Consider the following 26,688-nt stretch of genomic DNA (forward strand, 5'->3'; position numbering starts at 1 on the left):
AACTCGGATTCAAGCTGCATATGGATGAAAGATAGATTGAAGCTGAAGTTTTGACCTAGGACTACAGATAATCTAATCCTTTAGTTCAAGTTCTATCAAAACTCAGCCATGAACTCATCACTTAATTTTTCAGTTCTACAGCTCTATAATAGGATGTGGCATGACAGCAGTGTTGGCAGGATAATAGAGCTTGAAGGATCAGTGATGTCAGTGAAAACAGAGGATGCACACCTCTCACCCCCTCCATCTTCTGATGTAAACTACATACTACAGTTGTCTCTTAAAGGTGACTGCAACTTCTTGACCTTCCATTTCCATAACCTGAAAACTCTCCTTTCGGGATGGATGGGAAATTCTCTGGTGACAAAGGCAAAGAAAAAATGTTTTAAAGGTTAATTCAAGCATTTCAAAGGAATTTTTTAAAGAATAGCATGAAGAAATGTTTTCCATTGGAAAACTGGTATTGTCATACCAACTTAGGGATGATGAAACACCTGAGCAGTTCACATATTTGTGAATACACGAGTTCACTGCTACCAAACTCACTGCTCCTTCCACCCCTTAAACCAGCATCAGAAAGTGGCAGTTGATGCTGGGCAACAACAAGAGCTCAAGAAGATCAAACTGATGTAGACTTTGGCTTATAGTTATAGATTTTGAAAAGAATTCAGCAGTGGCATGAGTCATGCCAGTTGCATCAGCCTTTTGATGTCTGAATTTGGTCAGCAGATGAATTCAAACAAAGCAAATCTTGCTTTGGACATAAATTTTACATGGCCTTTGCGCAGTTGAGCAGTGCAGGAGAGAAACAAAAGGTTTTCAAGCAAGGACAACTCCAATGCTCTTCCTGAGGAAGATTTCTGTGTCAACCAGTGATTGTGTGATTGAAGCCATGCAAAATATTTCTTCCCAGATGAAAATGGGCTTGCTTTTGAATTCACAAATTCTTAAATGAAACTGGACTTCTCACTTCTCACATATTCCAGTTTGTGCACCCTTCCTCTCCCAGAAATAAGTAATATGATCATCCATTCACTAGATTGACTGTCAAAATGCTGGGAGTAATGGTTTTAAATATTTTTAATTTCAAGCTTGGAGAGTCGTTCTAGATTTGTATGTTGGCTTCAGACAAACCCCAGTTCCCTTACTCGCCATCCTGCTTCATGTTACCAAAAAAAGACAGGAGAAAAGTCTGCTTAATATTTTGAGACGGGGAACTGCATTCTTTGTCCTCTAGCTGGAAACAATAAAGACCTTGCTGCTTCCTGTGTGTGGATGTCCAGTATCCTACTAATCACAAGAAACCCAGACAGACAGACACAGGGACATAAGCATTTGCAGAAACGACTGCACATAGTAAAGACATCAGATGAAAGTAATATAGTTTGCTTTACTCCAACACAGTAAAAATGCTGTATTTATGAATGACCTTAATTATGAATGACCTTATAGAGTACTCCAAAATCAGAGACAACATCAATCGAGTTAAACATCTGAAGTCTTTTCCTGGCAGTAGAGCTGGATGAAGAATAGTTATGTGGAAATCAATTTTATGTGTTTTCATGCAGTGGTGCTGCATTAACATACGGACTACAAAACACTGCTATCTCCATTAATTTACTTCTCTTGTAGCCACTGTGAATCAGTCCTGTTTGCTAGGTCATGCCTTTTTCAGATGGTAATCTGCAGTAACCAAAATACCTTCCATCTCATTTGCATCACCTACACAAACAGGGGCTCACCTCTGACAGCTTCCAGGGTGCGGGCTTGATACCCCCATCCTTTCAAAGGGAACGGAAAAGAGTTAAGTGCAATAATCAGAACCAGCAGAGGAGTGCTTATGCTAATGGCAGCTTTTATGCAAGTGCCCTGCCACCTGTGTGACTGACTGCAGGATGCCAGCCTTTGCTCTGCTAGGGTATGCCTAGGAACATTCTAAAGGGAAGTGGCCTGGTTTTTGAAAAGCCATACTTAGAGGGGAAATTTTTGTTTAAAAAGATGCAACCATGTTACAGAATATCCATGTAAATGGAGAAAAACATTTCCAAATGTGATTCAGTCTGTATACGTGTGTTTTTCCTCTACATGCACAGCAAGCTCCTTTTTCGCAAGAATGATATTTTTGTACCATATTGTTTTTATTAAGATCTGAGAGAGGTTTATTTTGCCTCAAAATCTGTGCTCTGGAGTAATTTCCAAAGTCCTAACTTTGGTTTCATTGAAACTTTTGCCCTCCAGATTTTGAAGAAAATGTGGAAAGCTGAATTGTAAACTTTCAAACACTAGAGGAATTTTCATCAGGTCTGGTCGTGGAAGTTTGAGGCTTGACACAGTTTCTGATTGTTGGATTTAGCAGTACTATTAGCCTCAAGACTAGAAGGCTTAAAAACATTGGCTTAATGCTCATATAAGGGTTTGAGCAGGATGTTTTCCTTTATTCTTCCTTCCCCACCCCTATGTTAGTACCAAATTACATACACTGCTTCAGATTTCCAACATTTCCCAATCTGGATTAATTTACATTTGGAGAGAGGGTGTGAATTAAACTGTTATAAAAGGCTTAGATGCAGTGCCAACTTGTTACTATGCTCTTTCAAGCATCAAATGCTTTTTCTATTAAGGAAGCTCTCAGAGAATTTCTTGCATCTGGAAATCTCTCTCATAGCACAGCTTATTTATCAAATGCAAAATACGGCATATACAAACAGAGGCATTCTTAGTAACACGTCTCACGGAGACCCTGCTGTAGTTGGAGGAGCTATTATACTATGGCCTACAATATGATGTTGCCTTCTTCAAGGAGGTTTCAGTCTGAGAAAAACCTAGCTTCTGCAGGGATGGGGAATGCAAGGGAAGAGTTGGAAGCAACAAGGAGACAAGCAAAGGACAGAGTGCAAACTTACAGCTGACGCTCAGAACTCAGTCTTCAGCCTGAACTGCACTTAACAGTCCAAAGTGAGAGGTTGGGCTGATAGCACTTCTTAATTCATTAAATACTGTGGGGATGACTTCAGCTTCCATGCTACTTTTTACATGCTCCCTACTAGACAACTATATCTAGGAGTGAATATGAAGCCTGCACTTCTTTTCTTCTGGTCCTTTTTCTTGAATTTTCTCGTTATGTCAAGTATGTACAGACATACAATTCCATTTTCTCCCAAAGGATGTGATATAATTTCTGTCCCCGGTTGGTTGCAGACATCACATTCATAGCACATGTTTTAATTAAAACACTAAAGCACTGGATGAGGCCGATTCAAATTTGGGTATGTAAAGGATGGTCTCATTCTCACTGTTACTGATACAGAGCTGGGTTAGTCACTAAGGATTTTGCTAGCAAATTGAATTCAAGGTCCAGGTAACTTCTCCCTTGCCAGCATTCACAGAAATCCCTCCCATATATATTATCTTAATCAACTAGCCTCTGCCAATTTTTGTAGGCTCTGCAAAAATTATTTGTGGATCACAAATTTCCCAGTGATTGCAATTTCCATCCTGATGCATTACTGGCCAACACATCCTTAACATACTTTAGTATGTTCATCTTGTGATCTTTAGCTTGCCTTAACATTCTGCTCACTGCCACCTGAGTAGGTGTCCTTCAAGCTAGCAAATATGGGAAGGAACTTAGACCTGAGTATCTAGTTTCCCTCCAATGGGCCTGTAGAAGCAGAAGGGATTCAAAGCTTTAAGGAGAATAGTTGGTGAACTTTTTTCTCCTCTGTTCCAACGAACCGCTACAACGGTCTTAGAGATTCTGCATTCCTCCTTTACCAGATTTTTTAGAGGTATATGATGGGTATTGTAGGGTAGCTGCAAAGTACAGTTCATCTCCCACATCACCAGTACCAGTGTCAGACAGCCCAAATGCTGCCAGCAAAAGTCTTAGTTCTTCTTCCCACCAGTTCAATAGCTTGCTTCCTTTTCTCTCTAGTTCTCTGCTCAGTGGGGAGAGAGTACGGCATCAGCTTATAACTCATCAAATGTGACTAATAGTTTTATGGTGCTTAACATATGAGATAAATGCAAACTGATGTGAACTGAAAAGTGAAGAAATTGCCAGGCAGCACGTTTTAAATTATCAGAAAACAATTACTTTAACATGGTGCTTAATACTGTTGTGACTCATAACCATCAGTTGTAGCAGCAAAAATGGATAAATATACTTTAAAAATATTGGAAAGATTTGTGGAGGATGATTCCACAAATCATCATTGGCTATTAAATATGACAATCCAAATGCGACTTCTGACTCAGGAAACTGTTCAACTTTGCCAAGAAATGCCACAATGTTCTAGAAGAAAAAACACTCTTCCGAGAGAAACATCCCCTAAGCATCAACTGTGGTCTCTGTTGATGATGAGATGTTGTATGACATGAATGTTCTTATATTTTTCCTAAAAAGTCTGCATATCACTAATAGAGTGTATCCTGTATCCTACAGGAACTAATTTACAAGGACTTTTACAGTTCCAATGAATTTTCTACTTGCAACCAATATTGCTGGATATTGCTGGATCCTATGCATTTAAATATACCTATGGTTCTAATAATTCAGGGTTTACCCAGTACACAGTCTGTATGCATTCTTCTCTGCCACAGCTCACCAGATAAAAATGGAAACTTGTAAACAATGGGAATGTGTCCACACTGTGCTGGCAATGCTTCTGAGTCTGCAATACAGAAGGCAAGCTGCAGAGAGAGAGAAAACACTGGTGTGCTGCTGCACCTCCTGACGTAACTCGCAACGGATCTGGCTCTCCTTGTAGCTCTCATGAAACAGTCACCGAAAAAAAACCCCCCAAACTACCTTATCCAGTGATTTCATAGCCTATGCAGCCACACTGCAGCTGAGGTGAGAATCATGCAGATAGTTTGGAAAAAAGTCTCAAACCCAATCTCCTCCAGGCAGGAGAGAGCATTCACTTCTGCTCAGCCTAGCAGGCTCAGAGCTTTCCTGAAACACAGAGGTTAAATTTGCCACTCCAAAAAATCCCATCCAAGAGACTGCCCTGAAGATTTTTACAGGGAAAGGATTTAATTAGAATGTGATTTTCGTGGTAAAATGCAATATTTGGTACAACAGGAACACCAAAATATACGCTTTGTGATTCATGGTGCAGGTTTGCTTAAGGAACTTTTAAGATGATCCCTAAGTAGAGAAAGGGCAAAGGCACCAGAGAGGAGGAGAGGCTTTGCTGAGCAGGTTTGAATGTCATAAATGAACAGTTATGGCTTAGTAATTGTATCACAGTTGACAGATGCTGCAGCAGTCACCTGACTAGAACATGACCTCATATTTCGGCTCTCTCCCCTCCTCCCCCAGTGATGAGGGCAGCACTGGCACTTAAATAAGCAGAAGGCATTTCCAGAAGGCTAGTTTGTAAGTTACTTAAAGGAGAAGCCTGAATTTTGGCACAGAGATATACTTTGTACAGACTATTAAGCATCTGCTCAACAGTGGCAGTGAAGCAGAACTCTTTATCTCCCCTTGGGAAGTGCACTACAGTTGCTATTAGGGTAAAAATATTGAATTCCACATCACATGAGCTTAGATCATCCCTTCACAAGGAAAAACCTGCAGGAGGGACGGTAGAGGGAAGAAATGCCTCCATGATCAATCACAGGATTACCCTGAAGACAGTGGAGCTGCTGCAAGCTCGGATGTCCTCCAGGGATCTGTGAGAGATGATGTAGCCACAAGGAGGTTGTCTTTGCTCCACCACTGCCCCACCACTGTCCTAGAAACCACTCTGGATGGATGCTCTGGCAGGATGATTTTGCAGGAAAATGGAACAGCCAGGAAGAATATATAATTTTATAGAGATTTTCCGGGGGGACTAAGTGTCCTCCTAAGCCCATCCACTCCTTTTTGTGTTGATTTTGGATCATGCAATTCCCGGAAGGGTCCTGGGAAGAAGATGTGGTATGATGCTCTCTAAACAGCTGAACATCACTTCAGCATGAAGGGTAATCCCACCTTGGAAATTTCCAAAGGTGTAGCTGGCCCCATGGGGATAATTTTCTATCATAACAGTGTTACCAAAGCTGAGGCTGGCTGAGAGGCAAAAGACCTAAATTAAAATCCCAGCTATGGCACTGACCCCCATCACAGGTTACACCAATGGCGCCAGTGTTCTAAAAGTGCAGAGATTTTTGTATATTTTAGAGTTTTCTCACTAATGCATCTGCAATTTGCAGCTACTTGTGGACTACAGAGCTACAACTTTTCAATACAGCTTCATTGCTGTTTAAAGGATAAAAAGTAAGAATTTTCTGTGCTACTACTTGTCTCTAAACCTTCTTTTCTTTAGTCTGATGTTTATCTTCTCTTTGGATTGAAACGTGGCGCAGTTATTGTCATCTACTAGTTGCAGCGGTAATGCTTTGGAGGTGTAAGATCCAAGTTAGCCTTGTTAATGCTGACAGCACATCAGAACTGGCTGGGATATCTCTGCTTTTGATACATAGGGTTTCAATCACATTTGGGTTTCAGCTCCATGACAGCTTTTGTTTGAATAGTTTTGGCTACGTGCAGCAATGATTATTTTGATTATCCCAGCTGAAGCATGAGCACTCCCAGGAGGGCCAGCAGCTCAGTGGCCTGCTGCTTGCGCCCTGCTTTGTTGCTGACCTGTAACAGGACTTGGCTGAACACCTTCGTAAGATTCTTTATTTTCTTTAATGAAAGAAAACGAAAACTGAAAATTGAGTGACAGGAGGAGCTCTGTGTGTGTGTGTGTGTGTTCCACGTGTGTTAGCTATTATTGCTTGACCATAAACAAGGGTCTTCTAGTCCTTTGGAGCGTGCTTGTGTTGCTGAGCCTGCGTCCCAGCAAGCGCACTGACTCTCCCCCCATGGCACTTGAGACCAGCTCCAGGCGCTGGCCCAGCCCCGCCAAAGGCACAGGCTGTCACACCCGAGGCTCTGGATTGCATTCAACCAGCAGCTTTCCCGCAGGAAAAGGAGCTCGCCCCGCGGTGCCGCAGGACCAGCTCCCGCTCCCGCAGCTCCCTCCCCGTGCGGTGGCCATGTTCCTTGCCCCCCACAGCGCCATCTTGTGGCTCCTGAGGGCTGGTGGCAGGAGCCGGACGGGACAGACGAGGCACCGCCAGCCCTGGAGCGGGGCCGGCTGAGGACGCCGGTGTCTTTCTTGTCAGGGAGAGAAACAAAAGCATTTCAAAGTGTTGTAGGGCCGCCTGCTTCTCCGCACAGTGAGCGAGCAGCAGCGGCTTCCCTAGCCCCGCTGTGATACTTCCCGGTGCTGGGTGGAAATGGGGATTTTCGAGTGTCTCAATGAGCCTCAGCTCCTTCCCAAGCGTATCAGAAGGTTTCCACCTTCCCCGTGGAAACCACATCGGCAGCAAAGGACTGCTGCTCATACGATAACGCGCCAGTTGCCGAACATGTAAAAAAGCAGGGTGATAAATACACACTACTATTGTTCAGGCTGGGCCTGCACCCAACTCCTTACACATGAAAAACAGAGCTCCCAGCGTTTCACCAAGATTTAAAATCCTCAGGTACCTTATTTGACCTAGGCTGGTCTGTGAGAATGTTTTCTGATAAAATGGTGAATTGTAAACGATTATGTGGGAAAAATAATCTGGTGACTAGCTCCATCATTCCTCAAATGCTGGTGGCGGTCAGTGGTGTCACCCAGAGGCTGGTGGAGAAAGGTGATTTACCCCTGTTTTCAATGGGCTTTCCCCTGTGCCAGGCTACACCAACACACAGCAGGCACAGAGAGGCTTGGGAAACATGGGAGAGAAAGCTCCTGTGCCTTCTGAGGGCTTACATAGCCTTTGGAGCTGGATTTGAATTGAATGAGACTGCCCTAGAGTAGGGTAGATAGCAAAATGGGATCAGTCACGGTTTCAGGTATTGACCTGTTTGTCACAGCATCATCCTTTGGGGAGTCTCACTTTATCCACCTTCTTGCTAAAGCTTTCCAAAAAGAGTTATTTAAGCCTTTTTGCAGTCTGCCGTCCTATGTCATTGAATGAAAAGTTTTCAGAGACAGCGTTACAAACATTGATCAAAACACATAGGTTTCTACAGGTTTATGCTGTACACTTAGATGCCAGTAAACATTTGAAAATCTAGCTTTTATTGTTTAGCTCTTTTTTTTTCCTTAATTTTCTTAGCGCTGGTAAATTAAGTTGTTATCAAATTATTGTTGTTATTTAGTAAAATACTGATAGGGTGAAAGCAACAAACAATCTATCACATACTCTGTGGCATTCACTTGACATTTTTAACTACCACCAAAAGCAGTTAAAAATCACTTTTAGGAAGTAAAGCAGTACAAGGTCTCTGTGTGAACCCCACCTAAGCCATGAACATTCACGAGTGAAGAAAGCTTATTTTCATGAGTTTACAGTAAGCTTATGTGGTTTGAATGTAGACCATCCATGGTTTATATCACTTACACAACAGGCCCTTCCTAGCCAGTGTATGTAAGAAACTTAATCTATTGGTGAATGGCCTCAGGATATGCCCCCTTATAAATGTTACATGTCACTGTAACTGAAATTTTATTCTGGGAGTAGATTAGATGATAGTATCATTGACAATTTGTCTAGGGGTTTACAATTTTCTCTTTTGACTTGAACGGGGACTTAAATTAAGCTTCTAAACTCTGCTTTTCTGCTCACAATCTGCTTAATCAAAGAAGGAGATCCTTCTGAACGTTTCAATGCCCAAGTTGCTGGTAGGAGTCCCTGATAGATTTCTCTTTTAAATTTAGCATAGCCCAGAATAGTAACTCTTACGTAACATATACACAGCAAATATGGGACTTGCTATAATTTCAGTGAGAGACTGCAGATTTCCTGCAGAGTAACTGAGACAGACAGCATTAGAGTCATGCCTCATATAAAAAGCTTGAGTAAATAAGCTTATTCTTACAAAGCAAGGGATAATATTTCTTGTAGGTATCAGAATATAGTTGACAACCAAATGGACTATGACAGATCCTAGTTCCTCTCATGTGTCTGTGCGTGGCATTGTGGCCTCTGATTACCTCAACATACAGATGCGTCGCACTCTCTGTTCCTGAGGATAAAGAGAGACAGCAAGGCAAGAATTTGCACTCCATTGTTTACAGGCCGTTTGAGCTACTCGGGAAGGGGAGTTCTTAGACAAATACAATCTCTGCTTATTCGCAGCTAGCTAGCTAGCTAGCTGTGGAGCATACACTCCTCCACGCAGCCCATGTTGCAGATGGGAGATCTTGAAGGAGCAAAGAACATGAACTAGACCTTTCTGGCATAGTATGTTTGCCAGGCAATCTAGCAGAAGACATTAAATAGACCTTCAATCAATTTTCACCTCCTCCTGCCTTTTGTTTTCCATAGCCTAACACCTTTCCCAACAGTGAACTGCAGAGCAGTTGCAGAGCTGGCACGCTGTATGTGTGCCACAGCTGGAGCTTGATCCCTGCCATGTTCCAGGGGCAAATCTGTGAAATACTGCATCTTCTGAGTGCTCTCTCTCTCTTGCAGGCTGACAGCCTTTGCGGACTGTAGCTTACCAAGCTGGATAAGAATCAACTGCTCGAGTAGGAAGGACACCGGGGTACTGCAGTGTATGGAGTTACTCCAGTGCTGTTGTACTGGAGGATGTAGCAAGGACCTTCACTGTGCTTAGTAAGATATTTGTAGTCATGTGGACTCTTGGACAGGATTTCATTTCACTGAGATCCACTGATACAATGTCCTAGAACTTCTGGCACCTTGCATACAGAGTACAGGCTGGACAGTATCTGTCCTTTGTCACTTGATGAGATTATTTACACAGAGGAATTTGCTTAGCTAAGAAACTTGGATGGAAACAGACACATGTCAAATAACCAATTCCCCACCATACTCAGAGGCCTGTGGGGATCAATCATACTGACCTATAGTCCCTGCCATTTCCTGAATTGCTTTCAAAATGGGAAACCTAACAGGAAGGGCATTAAGTCATTATTAGATTAGCCTTGATTTTGCAGTTGCCTTGAGAACTTTTGATCTGATGATAAGTATCCCCTCTGCTGATTTGATAAGGTGATGATGTAGACAAGGCAGTGGGGTCTCAAAACCAGTTCATTACACAGAGAAATTGTATCAGTTTCATTAAAAAGATGATGTTGCACCAGTTTAACTCTGTGTCTCTTTAAGCCTTGCTTATCCTGGTGAAGTTTCCACCAAACTAGTACAGAGTATGCACATGCACACACAGCTGCACTGGTTGAACTGAAGAATTGTGATGCCTGTTATGAGTATCTGAAAGGCTTACTACAGTTCAGACTGTAGCTGCATGTTTTTAACAGTGAAGGATAGTTGAGTACTGGGTGTACTGAATTCCCAGTTGTTCATAGTCTCTGTGACAAGAAAGGATGTCTTCCTAGAAGACTGACTACTTTCCAGAGGATAGTCATGGGCTTTAAATTGGAATTCCTGGATTATTTTCTTTGGTCAGTCCTTTGGAAGAAGTCAGACTAGAGGATCATAATTGATATAGCTGAATTTAAACTCTTTGAATCTGAGATTTTGTTTCCCTAATAACAACAGGGGAGTGGTGCTATTGACCTTACTGGGATTTTAATCAGCATGTGTCCACAGAAGACTGCTATTCATCTGCTGGTGGGCAGGCTCCAGCAGAAACTCCATCATGCCAGCCTTTGGCAACCTGGGTCTTATTTTGGAAAACTGTAGAAAGCCAATGATTTAGGATATAAATCAGCAATAAACAGTATAATCCCAATGTAGAGGTTTAATTAAAAATAAAGAGAACTTGATCAAAAGGGTTAGATTAGAAGCAGAACTCATAAATAGTCATGTGGAAGACATTTAAATAATACAAATGCCTTTTATGAGGCATAGTACAGAATTCAATAAATATTTAAATAAAATACTCATGTTGAGAGTTTTGCCAGAAAACCCTTGAAGAATTCTTAGTTTAATCAGGTTCTTGCTGGTGCTATAAATCTGCCCTTAAATACAGTTTCAGGTCTCTCACATCTTTACAGGGGCCAGATAAAAATCTTGGGGTACTCTTGCTGCATTAAGGTCACCTTTACACAGAGAGACATCACAATGCTCTACTTAGCAGCATCAGAACAAATGATGCATAAATCTTGGGCTCTTCAGGAGTTATTTTCACCCTCTCTGTATGAGAAGAAAAGCAAGTAGTTCCTTTAATCCTGTGTGGCTTCTGTATTAAAATAAGCCTTGATACTAATCCCTGGCTATCTGGATTTAAACTGACATATATCCTACAGCTTCAAATATCAGAACATTTGAGTTACCAATGTGACCTTAAACCCAGAGCATTTATGCGCTTAATCACACCAAAGGACAGAAAAGTCATTATCCTTGTAGTGTTTCCCTAATACTGCAGTGGGTTCCTTCAAAAACCCAGGCAGTTTTCCTCACATTATTTCCTTTTGATGCAGTGTTTGCATTGTTCCCCACTGTGACTCGAAAAACATGATGAGCAAGGTAAATGTCACAGAGCGACACGTCAAGGCTGTGTTGCATCTTGCGTAAATTCAACTACATAACTTACAAACTGGAGTTTGCACTGAACTTTCAGAAAAGGCAGGTGGCTTCCCTTGTACATGAGCAGATTTTCTCCCTGAAAGAAACATTCCTAGGCCCTGATCCTAATACAGTCATCAAGCTTGACCAAAAACAAATATTAGTAAATGATAAAGCATCCATTGTTCTGTTTCTTATTAATATATATGTGATGGTAATTTATCAGAACAATGCTCCTGTACTGATAACTTCAGCAATGTCACTTCCTTGATGTACTGTGCACATTATGTCACATAAATAAGCCACCAACTTCTATCTCCTTGTGACCCTGAAAGTGCAGAGGTACTGCTTAAGATGCTGCTGCTCTGTTTGAGTGTAAATGACCAAACTAAGCTTTGCCTTCTATGCTGTTCTGGGTACAGGGTGAATGCTGAACAGAACCAGAGCCACTACGCTGGGACTTGGAAGTTGTTTGTGACTGTCAAGGCTCAGCACCGAAAACTGGTGCTGGCAAAGGCATTCTTGACATGAAGTTCATGCTTTATAGGCCTCACAGGTGAACTTCACTGGAGTCAACCAGTGGGAAAGAGGACAGAGCTGAAGCTAATGAAGGGATGACACCACAGGTCAAGGACTGGGGTTCACAAAGAAATGACCTGATACCAAGATTATATGACTGCTCATTGTCAAGGATCAGGAGTTCCTCAGCCAGGCAGTGCTCAAAGTATTTAGCTCCTTCTGGGTGTCACAGTAGTCTTCAGCCCTGCATTGTTTAGTCACTGGAAAAGAAATATTAACTATGTGGGAGACTGTGTCCTACTTATTCCCTACTCCATGCTTTGTCACAAGAGGAAGAAGATGATCCTGGAATTTCAAAAGCTGTTGCAATTATTCGTAGGTTGAGGTGTAGATACTTTCTTGAAAAGAAAGATGCACGATTTTTCCAAAGGCTCTTTTGGCAACTTTCATTTGTTCTGTTTGAAATTCAAGGATTTTTGCTTTTTGATTCAAAACAAAGCATGTTTAGAGAAAATTACAATCTTGTGAGAGAGGAGAGGGTTAGTGGCTGACAGTGATGGAGAGCCTCAAAGTTACCAAAATTCTTTCCTTGCTAAAACTGTAGCATTTGTAACATTTGAAAAGCTATATCTTAGAAAACAAAATACATGAAAATCAAAGACAGTCTATTACTGTGTCAATTCCAAGAGTGGCTTTATTTCTTGGATATACTAGCTGATTATATATCCAGTGAATACCTATATCTAAAGTGGAAAGTGACTGATCTCTAAGACTATACTTCTGGTCCTCAGGAATTTGTGGTTCAATACTCATGTGAGATTTACTTCTGCTTGTTATTAACCGATTATTTGATCCAGTTACCTGACAAAAAAAAAAAATCAACACCAGATATTCCATGTTTAAATAGTCTCTGCAGCACAGAATTTTTATGATGGTCACAGAGAAGTGTGAAAGCAAATGGAGCACTCACTCTTTCAAGTTTCATTATCTTAATTTTTCTCTCCAACCATATATGTCTTGGCTGCAGTATTTGACCATTTAGCTCTTTAGAACCTGCTGAAATTGTCCCAACTATCCAGTCTTCTGATCCAGCATTGTCACTGTTAAGACCTTTCTGATTGAACAGTTATTACTAAGAAAAAACCCAAGCCCGTGTTTCTCAGTGTAACACAGAACTAGAGAGAAAACAGTGGCTTTAACCATGATGTGTGCCTTTGGTAGCAACAGTCTGTTTGGCAACATTTATGGAATTTCTCCAGTTCCATCTTTGTCAAAAAAGCCACAGTCCAGTGAGTAATTCTGTGACAGCTAAGAGATGTCCCTTACACTAAAGTTTGAAGAAAATTGAGGTAAAGAGTATAAGTTTTAGAAGTTATGTGCAGGTGGTGGATATACCCAGAGAAGGGAAACTGAATATTTTGGTCAACTATGACTCAAGATTTATGGAACCACCTTATTTGATATGGACGGGATCTCCTCTGTTGTGATCATGAGGCTCTGCAGGGCTGCAGAGGTAATAAGACAAAAGAAGGGAGACAAACAAAAACTGAGCCATAAAGAAAATCTATTAAAATGAAAGAAAATAATAGACTTTGACAAACTCTCATTCAAAGACAGCATTTCAGACTTAGTGCCTCCCTGAGGCAGTTACAACTTTTACAGTGAGAAATGTTATTGTTCTAACACATTCCACAAAATAGTTTAAAAATGGGCAGCTACCATTAAAACCACTGCACAATATTTGTTTCTTCTTCCTCTCTCTTATGCAGAGTGCTTCTAAAAGAACAGTGTATGCCCAAAACTGTATTCAGGACTGCACCCACAAAATTTTTAATGCTACAAAATCAGTGGTTTCTCTACCTTTGCTGAGCCTGAGTATTCAAAAATCATGACTGAGAATTCAAAATCATGATTGGTTTAAAACTCCTGAATTTTCTCTTTAAGCAAGTAAGTGCCTCAGAGCTTTTAAAATAGTCATCTGGTTTCTGGGCTTCTTGTTCTGAAGTTTTCATAACTATGAGAGCTGGAAACTTGAAAAGAAAGTGTTTATTGTGTAATGTGTGATTGCCTGACTGGTGGCTGTGATTTACAGTAAAATCTTTAAAAGCCAGCAGTACTGGTTTTGATTTGTATACCCAGTTTTCACAGTAGAAAAAAAAGAAATTGAAGAAATTGGGCTTCTACAGCCTAGTGCTGAAGAGAGACCTAAAGGATTTTACACTCAGTTACTCGGTTTATGCATTTCAGGCAAGAGAGGAATGATTGCAGTCAGGAGAAAAAAATTATCTGGTTACCTTTGGAGTCATGCTCTGGAGTCCTGCAGGGGCCGCAACAACTCTTAGTGTGAGCCAGAGCTTCCCCAGAGCCAGTGTCATTTGTGTTGTGCCTCTTAGGTCCTGTGAAGCAGAGACTATCCAGGGCTTAGCGACTACCAGGTGGGCTCCTGATCTTCCCTGTGTGCTGGAGCTGGGAGAAGAGCTAATGTGTCGTTCCTAAACTAGTTTTTCATAGCCCAGAGGGGCCCTTGGAGCAGAGGGTACTCTCAGCAGATTACTTATCACTGTGTGATAATGCCAGAACAAATTTCAAGGAAGGAAATGCCCAAGTAAAATCTGCAGTGTTCTTAGATGAGCTGGCTGAAATATGCCAATTATTTTGCATTTGCTATTTTCCAATACAGGTTTCTTTTTGAAATGGAAGTAGAAATAGTAAATTTCCTGAAAGCCAGAAAGTAATGATAAAAATGAAAAAACATTTTATTAAAAAACACTTTGTTTTAAATTTTACATAAAAGAGCTCAGATTTTTTAGCCCATATACACATTTCACACACACACACACGCACACACACACACAGAGGCAAAAAGTCTGTTGTTAAAGTGACTTTACCTTTTGTTGAAAAAATATAGTGAATCCAAAACATAAACATACTGTTACCTAACTGTATTTTGAGACAAATGAGCTTTGAATCAGGTCCTGTTTTAGAAATGAACAGATGTGGACACTGCATTTAAATGATTTGATGAGGGTTTATAGAAGGAGCCCACGTACTTTAAGGAGTGAAGCCTCAGAGCCCTGCCTGTTAGCTTTCTTACACTGAAGTCTTCACCATTGGCTGCTGCTGTGAGGCAACTGTAGAAAAATATACCACCTCTGGTCTCCACACAAGGTTTGGGTTTGCTGCTCTAAAGCAACAGGAGGTCCTGAGTCATTTTGGTCTGGTTCAAGAGCAGTGATGTAGGGCAGCAGCATCTAAGGCACAGATTAGTCCCTAAACCTTTGAAGTTGCTTGGGAGAGTGTTTCTCCTGGGAAGGTTATGTCTTGCCATCCAGGTAGGGGTGCCATTAACAGTGGCAACTGATAAAAGAGCCTCAGAAAAATAATTACTTTAATGGTGATGGCTAATTTTAGCTTTTCTGATCTTTATCCCTATACATGTTCTCAGCCTTATACATACACTCTGATAGGAGAGCATGCCACTGAATAATGCCACTAAGCCTTCCTGAAGCACAAAAAATGAGCTCCCTGAAAGCATCAGAGGTCTGCTTAGGCAAAGCTGATTTGAGTTTGTGATTTTGGATCAAAGGTCCCAAAGGGGTGTCTGAGCACTAATGATGGTGCAATACCCCTGTTAGGCTGATGATTTTGAAACTTTGGCTTAGATAACTTGTCTGGAGACAAGTAAAGGAGCCAGTGGAATAAGCAAAATCCAAGCTCAGGTATTGTAGTTGTTGAGGCCTGCCTACTACCCGCCTTAACAAATCTGACATCCATCAGTTATGACAGAGGGCAAATGGAAAGGTTGCAATGATGTATGTCAGTTCTCTTTTTAAACCTCATTTTAAGGTCAGAAGAAGATGATAGTGTAATAACCAACCCCATTTTATGAAGGATTAAAAAGGCCATAGATTCTAGACTGTTCAAATCAATCTGTTATTCATTGTCCTGTTAATAACCTTTCAAACACAGACTGAGAAGTATGTGCTAAGTCATAATTATGCTTGCTGGCATAACTTTGTAACTCTAGTAAGTAAAAGCCATATTTGTTGATGTCTATATATATGGGGGGATATACATATACATATATATATATTCATACATACACACATATGTATATGTAAATTTATCCCCTTTTATCCAAAAAAATGACTTTATAACTCTAATGAGTAAAAGTCATATTCGTAGATATCTACACATATGGGGTGTACACACATACATAATCCCTTTTTATCCTGAGATCAGGCTTTTTGTTTTCCTCTTAATATATACAACTTCAATGCCATGCTAATAAAAATCTGTTTTTCCACTTGGTAGGCACTGCCCTCAGCACTCACTCCAATGTTTACAACGAAAAACCTGCACGGATGATCCATGTTTGAGTAAGAGAGTCTCTGTCATTAATTTAAGTCACAATGATCCACACAGCACCTCTCAATTTTGTTTTGCAGTCAACAAGTCTCTCTATTTGCTCAGCAAACTGCATTCTGCACAGATCTTTCTCTGCTTAATTAAAACCACACCGGCTCAATGACTCAATTTGCATTCATTCTTATTATCTGATTGGATAGCTACAGTACTCAGCATCACCCATGGGAATTGCTTAAGAGTTGTCTAAATCGGTGGCTGTAAATGAAAGTAATGATGTAATATTACTTTTTAAACTATTTAAATATAAATCACTCAACTCAAACAAAACCAAAAAAATTAAATTCTGTGCATCACTTAAGACCATAAAACCATGTAGTCTAAATTTTCAGAAATACTCAGTGTAGGAAATTTTGCAAGACTATTTTGTATTAACAGTGTAGCAAATCTCATTGCTGAACCCTATGGGTGAGGAAGGTAATTTTGTTGTAAAATCAAAACCTGAAACAAAAGAGATGTCATTCATTCACATATGTGCTCTCCCAACCATGTAAAAGCACCAGGATGTGTGCATCCAAGCAACCTGCTGAGCAGTCAGGCACTGGGGGTGTGCATGCAAGTGTTCAAGCAGTCTGTCCAGCACACTAGCACCAAGCCATGAGAATTCAGGCAGTCTGGCTAGGACTCCTTGCAGTGATGCAGGGGACAGGGGCATCAGCTACTGAGTCCTCCTCACATCTATGTCCATTACCAGTTGGCAACCATGTGCTGGTTTTGCATATGCCTTTTTATATTTTGGAGCTGACAGATATCCACCTGTCCATTCTGTCCCACCTCTCTGAGTAAACCAGGATTTACTGTCCTTTGTCTCTCAACATGGATGTTCTGAGAAGTTGCACAGGTAGTGTGCCAGGGCCCTGATGACTTGCTAATTTAGGTGCCATCAAAACAGGGCATTCCTGCCTTCTATCCTTTATGACCTTCTGTCCCTTCCAGAAATTCCACACTCAGACAGTTCATGTTCATACCACCCTTAGCATTTCTGTTACAGTTCTCCACACAGCACTACAACTGTAAAGAAATCATTTTTCCAGGCCATTAAAATTTCAGAAAACTGAAGGTATTTCTCCATTTCATATGACATGATCCCATGAACTTTCCAGAAAGCAAGTTTTAGATCTAGTAACTGGGTCAGAGGGAAAACAGACCATTAAAGATGATGCAGGAGCAGATGAACCAAGTTCCCTCTTGCAGTCTTAATTGAACTGGACAAGTATGTTCCAGATGGATCTGGTAAGTCTAAGCATGGTAGCTAAAGTATTCACCTGGCTTACAAGAGAACTTTGTTCAAGATTACATCCTGAGTCCAGAAGGCCAGAGTCTCATGAGTCTCAGACATCCTAGAAGGCCGCTCTTGTCAACTAGCTGTAAGGTCAGACTATTGCTGCCTTTTTCAATGCCTTATTTTCTTTTTGTTTCACAACAGAAATTGCCCCAGAAGGAGAAGCTCCCATCCTAGAATCACCTATTGCCTATGGATTAGGACACTCACCTAAAAGGTAGAAGACACAACTTGTCCCTTCTCTAAATCAGGTTGTTTTCTTATCTCTCAGATGAGGTCCCTGTTACCAGACTACAGGCTTTCTGCTTATTTGTGAAGAGGCATTACTTGGCTTTGTAGGAAAAATCCTTCCTTTAAATTTAAAAACAGAAAAAAATATACCTGTAGGACAAGGAAAGTGTGGCAAGAATTTCTTTATTGCAGCGTACTGGGTGGACTCCAAGTCACATGGACCTAAAGGCACACCAACCATTTGAAAGTTGCGCCTTTTGTATTCTCTCATTACATCATCATCATGGCTGGGCTTCGCAAACGAAGATTTGGGAAGGGCTCTACCCATGTTTGTTACAAGCACGCTGGTGGCTAAAAAGGCCAATACGAGACAGGCATGTCTGGTTGCAAAAGGCACAGCTGAAAGACTCCTTAGGTGCTGTATTCTGCAGGGCACGATTCTTTCTGCATTGTCTTTTCTCCTCAAGGGTGATCCTGTGTGCTTTCTCAAAGGCATCAGCAGCGTTATAGATGCTGTGTCTCCAGACCTCCCGATTGGAGGCCAGAGTAGACCAGTGATGTTGATCAATGTGGCCAAGGCTGAGATGTTGTTTCAGGGAGTCCTTGTATCTTCTCTTTGGGGCTCCTCTCATGCGGCAGCCGGTGGCAAGTTCACCATAAAGCAAGATCTTAGGGAGGTGGTGGTCCTTCATCCTTGAGACGTGCCCTGCCCATCGCAGCTGTGTTCTCAGCAACATGGCCTCAGTACTTGTGACTGCTGCTTGTTCTAGAACAGATGTATTGGTCACAAAATCTGACCAGCGGATGTTTAGGATTGTACGAAGGCGGTGTTGATGGAAGCATTCTAGGAGATGCAGGTGGTGGTGGTAGATGACCCATGATTCAGATCCATATAAGAGAACAGACAGCACTATGGCTCTGTAAACACTGATCTTTGTACTTTTCTTCAAGTGTTTATTTCGCCAGACTCTTTTATGAAGCTTTCCGAAGGCACTGTATGCCTTTGCTAACCTGTTGTCTATCTCCCCGTCAATCTTACCATCCGAGAAGATGAGGCTACCTAGGTAATTAAACTGCTGGACTGATTTGAGCTCTGATTGGCCAATGGTGATATGGGGATGAAGGAAGACTTCCTGAGGTACAGGTTGATGGAGAACTTCTGTCTTCTTTAAGCTGACTTCCAGCCCAAAGAGCTCAGCAGCGTCTGCAAAGCAGGATGTTAAACGCTGCAGAGCTGCTTCTGTGTGGGTGACAAGGGCGGCCTCATCAGCATAAAGCAGCTCCCGGACAAGATGGTTTAAGGTCTTGGTGTGGGCCTTCAGTCGCCTTAGGTTGAAAAGGCTTCCATCAGTACGGTATTGAATGTAGATACCATCCTGATGATCGAGGTCTGCCGTGGCCCTTTGGAGCATCATGCTGAAAAAGACTGTGAATAGAGCTGTTAAATATTCAGTGACCACTGGTTTTTTACCTTAAAAGGTAATTTCTCGGACTCAGGAGGGGGTATTACCTTCCCTCTTGATTGATTTATGACATACCCCTCTGTATGGCACAGAGGGGTCTCTCCGTACACAATGGATGGCCATGTGGCAGAGGATACATTTTTATTTTTATACTTTTCCCTCTTCCCGACCGCAAAAGTTCCCTGGCATCAGACCCAGACAGGACCCTCCACCTTACAGTTTTCACGATACGCCTGAAAAAACCCTTGGAACTAAATGAAAAAGAAAACCCCACGCTCTTCTGTTTTTCCACTAAATTCATTTGCTTATAATAAACCCAGGTTATTTATTTCTCATAGCTTTTACTTCTGACACCGCATGCCTGAATAACTTGTAGAGAGAAACATGTTTTTGGTATAGAGATAGGTATTTAATGGCTTTTGGGGAGCTCCTGTTTTCCTCTGCTTCCTGTCAGCTACTTTCAGCTAAGCCGTGAGACTTTTAATGTATTTTCAAGCATGTTGCATGCAAACCGCAATTTCTGCATTTATAAAAATGTTTACATTTCATAGCTGAAAATAGAAAGCACATAAGCTTCTCCCTGTAGACGGAGTCTGAATGAGTCAACAGTGCAAGGCTGAGTGAATGACTAAGGTCACCAAGAGATAAAGTCCTTAAAAACTACCTGTTGCCTATTTTATATCATGGTTTAGCATGGTCCTCATGTCTGAAAACATTGTGTGATCATTTAAAACTTGTGGCTTCAATTTTTTTGTCCGTTGTTATTGACAAATATGCCTTATTTAATCAGACATCTAGGGACCTTATTGCTCTTATACAAGAAATGCCTAGTTATCAGTGCAACCTAAGCTATACTCTGAACAGTTAAAAAGCACAATTTGCACCTGTGATTAAATGTACTTTAATTTACATTTATGAGTATTTTTATTTGGTGGCTCAGTTCCCATGGCTTCTCTTTACATCTAATGCCCAGTCCGGAGATAATGAAAATCCAAGTGCAGCAGCACCAATTTTTGTAATTTTTATTGGGTTTTTTTTCTTCCCTGCCCCCTCCCCCCCCCCCCCCCCAGCCATTTCTGTAAGTCTCTGGCACCATCTTTCTCCTAAAGCTTTGAGCTGCTTTTTTCCCTCTGACTAACAAAGCTCTTCCAGTCCTTAAAACCTCAGTAGCTAACCACTCCAGCAGTGCCTCTCCTTCCTTCCTGTTGCCATTAGTTAAAGAACAGGGTGCTGAACTGCCTGCCAGTGTCCAGTGTGTCAGCACTGAAAACCTGAGATGGTGCTTGGCAAGTCTTCACTGGGGCTGAGAGTTGCACAGGGGGGCCAAAACAGGGCTGTCTGCACCCTCTGCTTGCTCTCTGCAAACACAGCTGCATTCCCCAGTGACGGGTCCTGGCTGCACCAGGGCTCAGTTTTCCTCGCAAGGGGAAGATAAAACTGAGGTTTCCACTGCTAAAGGGTGTAGATATGGTCATTCCAGCCCTGCAGTGACACTGAAGAAACAGCTTCCTAAACGGTGCTCTGTTTTGCTTCAGTGTACTCACAACACCAGGAAATCACCAGCTGAAAGGTTAATGTGAAGATGCTCCTTTCCCTATTACCATTTTACCTTGCTGTCTGGGTTCCTATCACAGCTCAGCACTTATTCTGCTTTCTGTAGGGTGATGCGGCCAGAGTAGGTGGTTATTAACAGACAAATTGTGATGACTGTAGCTTGTCCCTAGGGCTACTCTGCCTGGAGAGTACTTTGCAAGAGGAGTTGTTGGCCAAGACCAGGTAATTTAGAACAGTCACCTTAATACAGTAAGACAGAAGATACAGGAAACTGGAAGATGGAAGAAAGCAAGCTCTCGAAACAACAGCAAACCAAAGATACACAAGTTTTCAGATTTCTTGGGTAAAAAAAACATTTCTACCTATAAGGGAGACACGTCTTTTAGTTTCTGTAGAAAGATTTCGCTGCAGACATTCAGAGTTCCTGCATCTCTCCATAAGAGCCATATTCACATGCCTCATCTTTTTCACATGTTCTTCCTTTGAATCTGCTTAGCTTCATGTTTTTCTCTCCTACCTCTTCCCTCCCAAGAGAGAGGCTGCCACAAACTCTCTATGTATGTTCCAAATCCCATGTCCTTCTCCCAGAACAAGGTACCTTTTCCTTTTCCTAGTACAATTGTCAAAAGACTTCCCTTGGTCAGTGTGCTCCTTTGAGTCCCTTGAACATCCGTATTTTCAAAAGCCACTTCCTGCTCTTTGTTCCTTCTTTTTTTCTGGGATTTTTCCATGACACATCCCCAGCTCTTACAGACCACTGGGTGCAAGAGCAGTCATACATTTCTTCTAAGACAGTCCCTTTTAAATGGAAGACTATTAATGGAAGTGACTCACTTAGATTTTTTTCCCTTTTCAGGGAATTATAAGACACCAGCTGTGGTAGCAAATTGCTGATTCCCTATAATCTTAACCTTTCCATGATACAGCAATTTTTTAACCTTATCCAGCATTCATAAATTTATCAATTCCAAATAAATGGGTTTTCTGACCTGTCATTCTTAATTATTTAAGACAAGCTTTGGCCTCACATGAATTTATAGAATTGTTTGATGCAGGCATAAATACAAACATGACTACTGCCTAGAAATATGGGGAAATTGTACTGTATGTGCCAAAATGTGAAGCCTAGAGTGTGTGAGAAAGGATACAATATACCATGCTGCAGCGCTTTGCATTTGACTTATAAAGATCCAGAAGGTTTACACAACCATTTCACTTGGTGGTGGTAGCAATGGTGTAAGTGATATGATGTCAACAATACAGAGTCCAGACCAGAGATTTTTTCTGCTGTATGTGCTGTATCAACATGATGAATGCCTCACGGAAAGGAAAGATGATGTCTCCTGTAGGAAACAGGTTGCTTAAAACCATTTTTTTTCAGTTCTTTAATTTCATTTCCCAGGCAAAGGACTGAGGTGTGGAGATTTGTTTGTAGAAACATAGTATCAAAAATTATGAGGTAAGGCTGTCCAATAACTAACCTGTAACAAAATTGCATGTAAACAGATGCCATTCCATGGGAAATGTCTTCTTTCCGGTTGCCTGACAGCCTTTCATGGCTCAGGAAGTCTCAAACACCATGAGACTAAAATGAACTACTATTTTTCCAGTGGAGAAAACTGACAAAAAGGAACTCCCTTGTACTAACCCCGTAGCAAATCAATGGAAGAATTGCGATAGACTCCCAGGGTTTACCCAGCACCATAGAAGAAGGTCAGATTCAGCTTATCACTAAATAGAGTGCTGTGGGTATCAGAAGTGCTAGAAAGTACTGGGGCTCTGCTGGGCTCTTGTAACACTTCAAGGAAGAAGTTGGGTATTCAAGGAACAGAAACATAACCTGCAGGGGGAAAGTGACAAGAACAGAGAACCCATAAAAGACTGATGTGTTATTTGTTCTACACATTTATTTTTTTTAACCCAGAACTCTGACAAAATGGGAGATTGATGGTTTCTAGGTGAGAAGATTTGTAAGTGTCTTAGGTTTGCCTGAGACCGTAGGGTTGGGGTGTGGAACATGAAGGATTGCATAACAGCAGGGACAGACTTCATCTGAGGTAGACCAACACATTTCCTTTGATGAATTCTTAAAAGTCTGTCACTGTGTTTTGCCAGGTTTTGGGGTTTTATTATGGGCCAAGCTTAGCAAAGGAAAGTGTCTGCCTTTTCATTAGATTGTTTGTATTTACAGGCTTATGCTGACAGTATGGACAAATATCTGGAAAGCATGGCCAATGAACGAGGGCAAAGTAATAGACTTTTTCATTTTTTTTTGAATGTAAATGAAGACTTTTTGGTTGAATGTAAATGAAGAACTTGCATTCACTGTGGTAAGAAGAGAATTTAGGGTTACTGTGGTTTTCTTTCGATTCTACCACTTATTCACATGGCCTGTTTTTCAGTTACACTCTTCTTTCACTCAGGGGGAAAACTCTTCCATTATTCTGATGTCCTCAAACAAAAGGCTGCTTTAATTGACATAGCAGCTTCTGATTATTTTGTATTATCTCCAGGATATAAAGAATGCTGTATTACAGTACAACATAGGCCACCCCCAAGAAGCTGACAGGGCCCTCATCCTGTCTTAGGCAGTGAACAGTTCTTAAAGCATGCAGGTATAGACCTCTTACTTGTTGCTCTAAGAAAGCTTTTTACATGGTGTTTGCACTTCAGAGCTTCTACGTGTTACTAGTTAAGCCCAATGGAGCTTTGTGATTACTGAAAAGAAAACCTTTGGAATAGACTCGTACCAGATACTCAGCCTCTCTATATGTCAGTCTTCCTAGTTCAACATAAAGCCAATAATACCTGTTTAGCTTTTTCCTGAGTGATAGATATGTTTGCGCAGCTGTTGGAGATCCTTGCCTAACCACATTAGAAATGTCATTACTGTTTATGTATTTACTTTCTGGCATGATTTATCTCTGCAATATCTAGACACTACCAGCCCATCTATGAGAAGATTGGAAAGGACACCCTGCTCAAGTCCAGTTCCCCTGCTACTGCAAATATATATATAATTTCGATCATTAACTGATAGAGCTCTAGCTAGCCAAGTATTCAGTATTCTTCCTCCTACTTCCATAGAAAGGCTGTTGCAGGATATGACTCTTTTAAGGAAAAAAGTATCTACTGATTTCCAACTAAAACATTTGCAACATGTTTACACCTTGATTGTTTTTGTGCAAACGCTTCACCTTTAGTTTACATAAATCTTGTCCCTTTTCAGGCTCAAGTCACCAAGATATTTATGCAACAGTGATCGTGTGGTATCTGCTCTCAGTCTTTGGTTTGGAAAAGCTTCCCTTCTCTTTATCTGGCTTTTAAATCTTCTCAGCAGGCATACAAGTCACAGTTCACCTCTATTTGAATGTGAGTGACCAGAATTGCATGACTGAAACAGAGTTGCAGGTAGCATCTCAGCTATGGCCTACTGAATATCTGTACTTCTGCTATGGCATTTCATACTGGGAATACCTAGGATCACATTTCACAGAATCACAGAATTGTTGGGTTGGAAGTGACCTCTGGAGATCATCCAGTCCAACCCCCCTGCCAAAGAAGGGTCACCTAGAGCAGGTTACACAGGAACACATCCAGGCGGGGTTTGAAAGTCTCCAGAGAGAGAGAATTCATGACCTCCCTGAGCAGCCTGTTCAGTGCTCTGCCACCCTCAATGGAAAGTTCTTCTGCATGCTGAAGTGAAACTTCTTGTGTTATAGTTTATGGCCATTGCTCCTCATCCTGTCACTGGGCACCACTGAAAAGAGTCTGGCACCATCCTCTTGCCACCCACCTTTGAGATATTTATATGCATTGAGATCCCCTCTCAGTCTTCTCTGGACTAAACAGGCCCAGCTCTCGCAGTGTCTCCTCACAAGAGAGATGCTCCGGACCCCAGTCGTCTTTGTTGCCCTCCACTGGACCCTCTCCAGTAGCTCCTTGTCTTTTTTATACTGAGGAGCCCAGAATGGACACAGTATCCTTTTTTCACACCTGCAACCATGACAGCTCACAGCCTGGATCCTTCCTTCTCGGTCGCTTCCAAACTGATGACTCCCCACTTTCTAGCACAAACTGTAATTATTCATCCCTAAAACAGTACAGACTTGGCACTCATCCCAGTTCTATGATCTCAGCCTCGGCAGGCCCGCACTTCTTCCTGCGCCATGCCCACCTCCTCTCTTACGGATTGCTCATCCCGGCACTGCCCCGTGCCCGGATTCCCTCGGTGGGGTCCGGCTGCGTGTCCCAGGGCCGCGGAGGAGGGGCTCCTGCGGCCGGCTCTGGGCTCCCCCGCCGCGGGCGCTGCCGGCGCTCACGTAGCCGGGGGGGCGGCCCCGGGAAGCGGCGGCCGCGGCCGCACGTAGCGGGACCGACACCGCGCCGCGCCGGTCACGTCGGCAGGGCCGGGCCGGGCCCCCCGCCCGCGGCGGCGCCTCGGAGGGCAGTAAATCGGGCCCTGTGTGTGTGTCTGTGTGTCTGTGTCTGTGTGTGTGTCGGTGTGTGTGTGTGCGCGCCGCCGGCTGCCCTCTCTCAGGCTCTGGCCGCCGGCACCTCCTGCCCTCCCCGCTTGCTCCCGGTGCGGCGCCTGCACGTGTGAGATGCCCCAGCCCGGGGCTTGGATGCTCCGTCCAACGACCGTCCCCTCCCGACCCAGGCTGTCCCTGGGAGCCGAAAAACGGGTCTTCGCGTTCCGCCGGGAAAGCGGAGTCGCGGCTCAAAAGACCGTGCTTAGTATTACAAAATTCTTAGGAAACACACCGAATTTTCACGTCGGCACAGCTGTTTTTTCACTCATGAGGTCCTGTATTGCACTGAGCTCAGGGAGGCATCTTGAGCAGAATAAGGCCTTTTCTACTGTGTATTAATATATAAAACAGGTTCCAAAATGGATTTTGTATCAAGACACATTTAGTAGCTAGCTGTTACACGGGTTTTATACATATACCTGTCTCTCCATATACCAAGTAAGCTCTCAAAATAAAGTGGCATCTGGAAAAAACAAAATCATTTGGCTTGAAATGGTGAAAAGTATTTTAAAATGCTGGCAACTTATTTTTCCTGCTTTATTACCCTTATATCCCAGAGGAAATGCTTCACCTCATGGGCATTCTGATAAAGGCTGTTTCAATCCTCATTTTTTGGTTATGTATAACTTATGTATGCTGAACAGCATGCCATTTCCTCTTTTCTTATAGCATCATCATGCCTGTCACCCTAAATCTGCTGCTTAATTCTTTCCTGTCCTCCTGGAGCTGCTGCTTCTTTTAATTTCTTCTTTATTATAGCAGCTTTCATCCCCTTTTCCTGTTCCTATACACACTTCCACTACACATGCCAGCACCTGCCATTTAGCTCATCTCATCACCCAGGAAAGTGAATAAACAATGGAGGAGTAACAAGCTGGTTTCCTGTCCTGAAAGGAATCCTTAATAATGTGTGTAGAACATGACTCTTGGGCCTACTTCAGCTGCCATCATTCTGCACAGATAATTGACAGGGTTCCCTAAGAGGAAAAAAACTAAACTGCTCTATTGCAAGAAGATAATCAACCTTATTCATCCACAAAGGTGACATCCGTTAGAGTAAGGAAGTAGGACAAGAGACAATTCCACAAAGGCCACTGGCTCAGTGAAGCAGGTTCTAGTTGTAAGAAGATAGGAGGTTGCTCTGAATCATGCCAGA

At 42.1% G+C, this 26,688-nt stretch overlaps 1 protein-coding gene across 13 annotated transcripts in view; it reads right to left on the minus strand.

The window, feature by feature from the left end:
* The window catches only part of RHOQ (ras homolog family member Q), a 175,496-nt gene that overhangs the window by 146,334 nt on the left and 2,474 nt on the right, over positions 1-26,688 (minus strand). For 10 of the 13 annotated variants that reach the window (XR_007903804.1, XR_007903806.1, XR_007903805.1 and 7 more), the window contains exons 1-2: positions 17,736-23,848; positions 269-357 (exon numbers count right to left, since the gene is read on the minus strand). The gene's annotated coding sequence lies outside the window, so the exon portion shown is untranslated. Of the gene's footprint in view, positions 1-268; positions 358-13,523; positions 14,456-17,735; positions 23,849-26,688 lie in introns of those variants that run through there. The other 3 variants (XR_007903795.1, XR_007903799.1, XR_007903807.1) reach the window with 3 other exon arrangements.

Source organism: Manacus candei, unplaced genomic scaffold (assembly GCF_025592945.1).
Source record: "Manacus candei isolate 608988 ecotype Guabito, Panama unplaced genomic scaffold, ASM2559294v1 h1tg000017l, whole genome shotgun sequence".
Lineage (NCBI taxonomy): Eukaryota > Metazoa > Chordata > Aves > Passeriformes > Pipridae > Manacus > Manacus candei.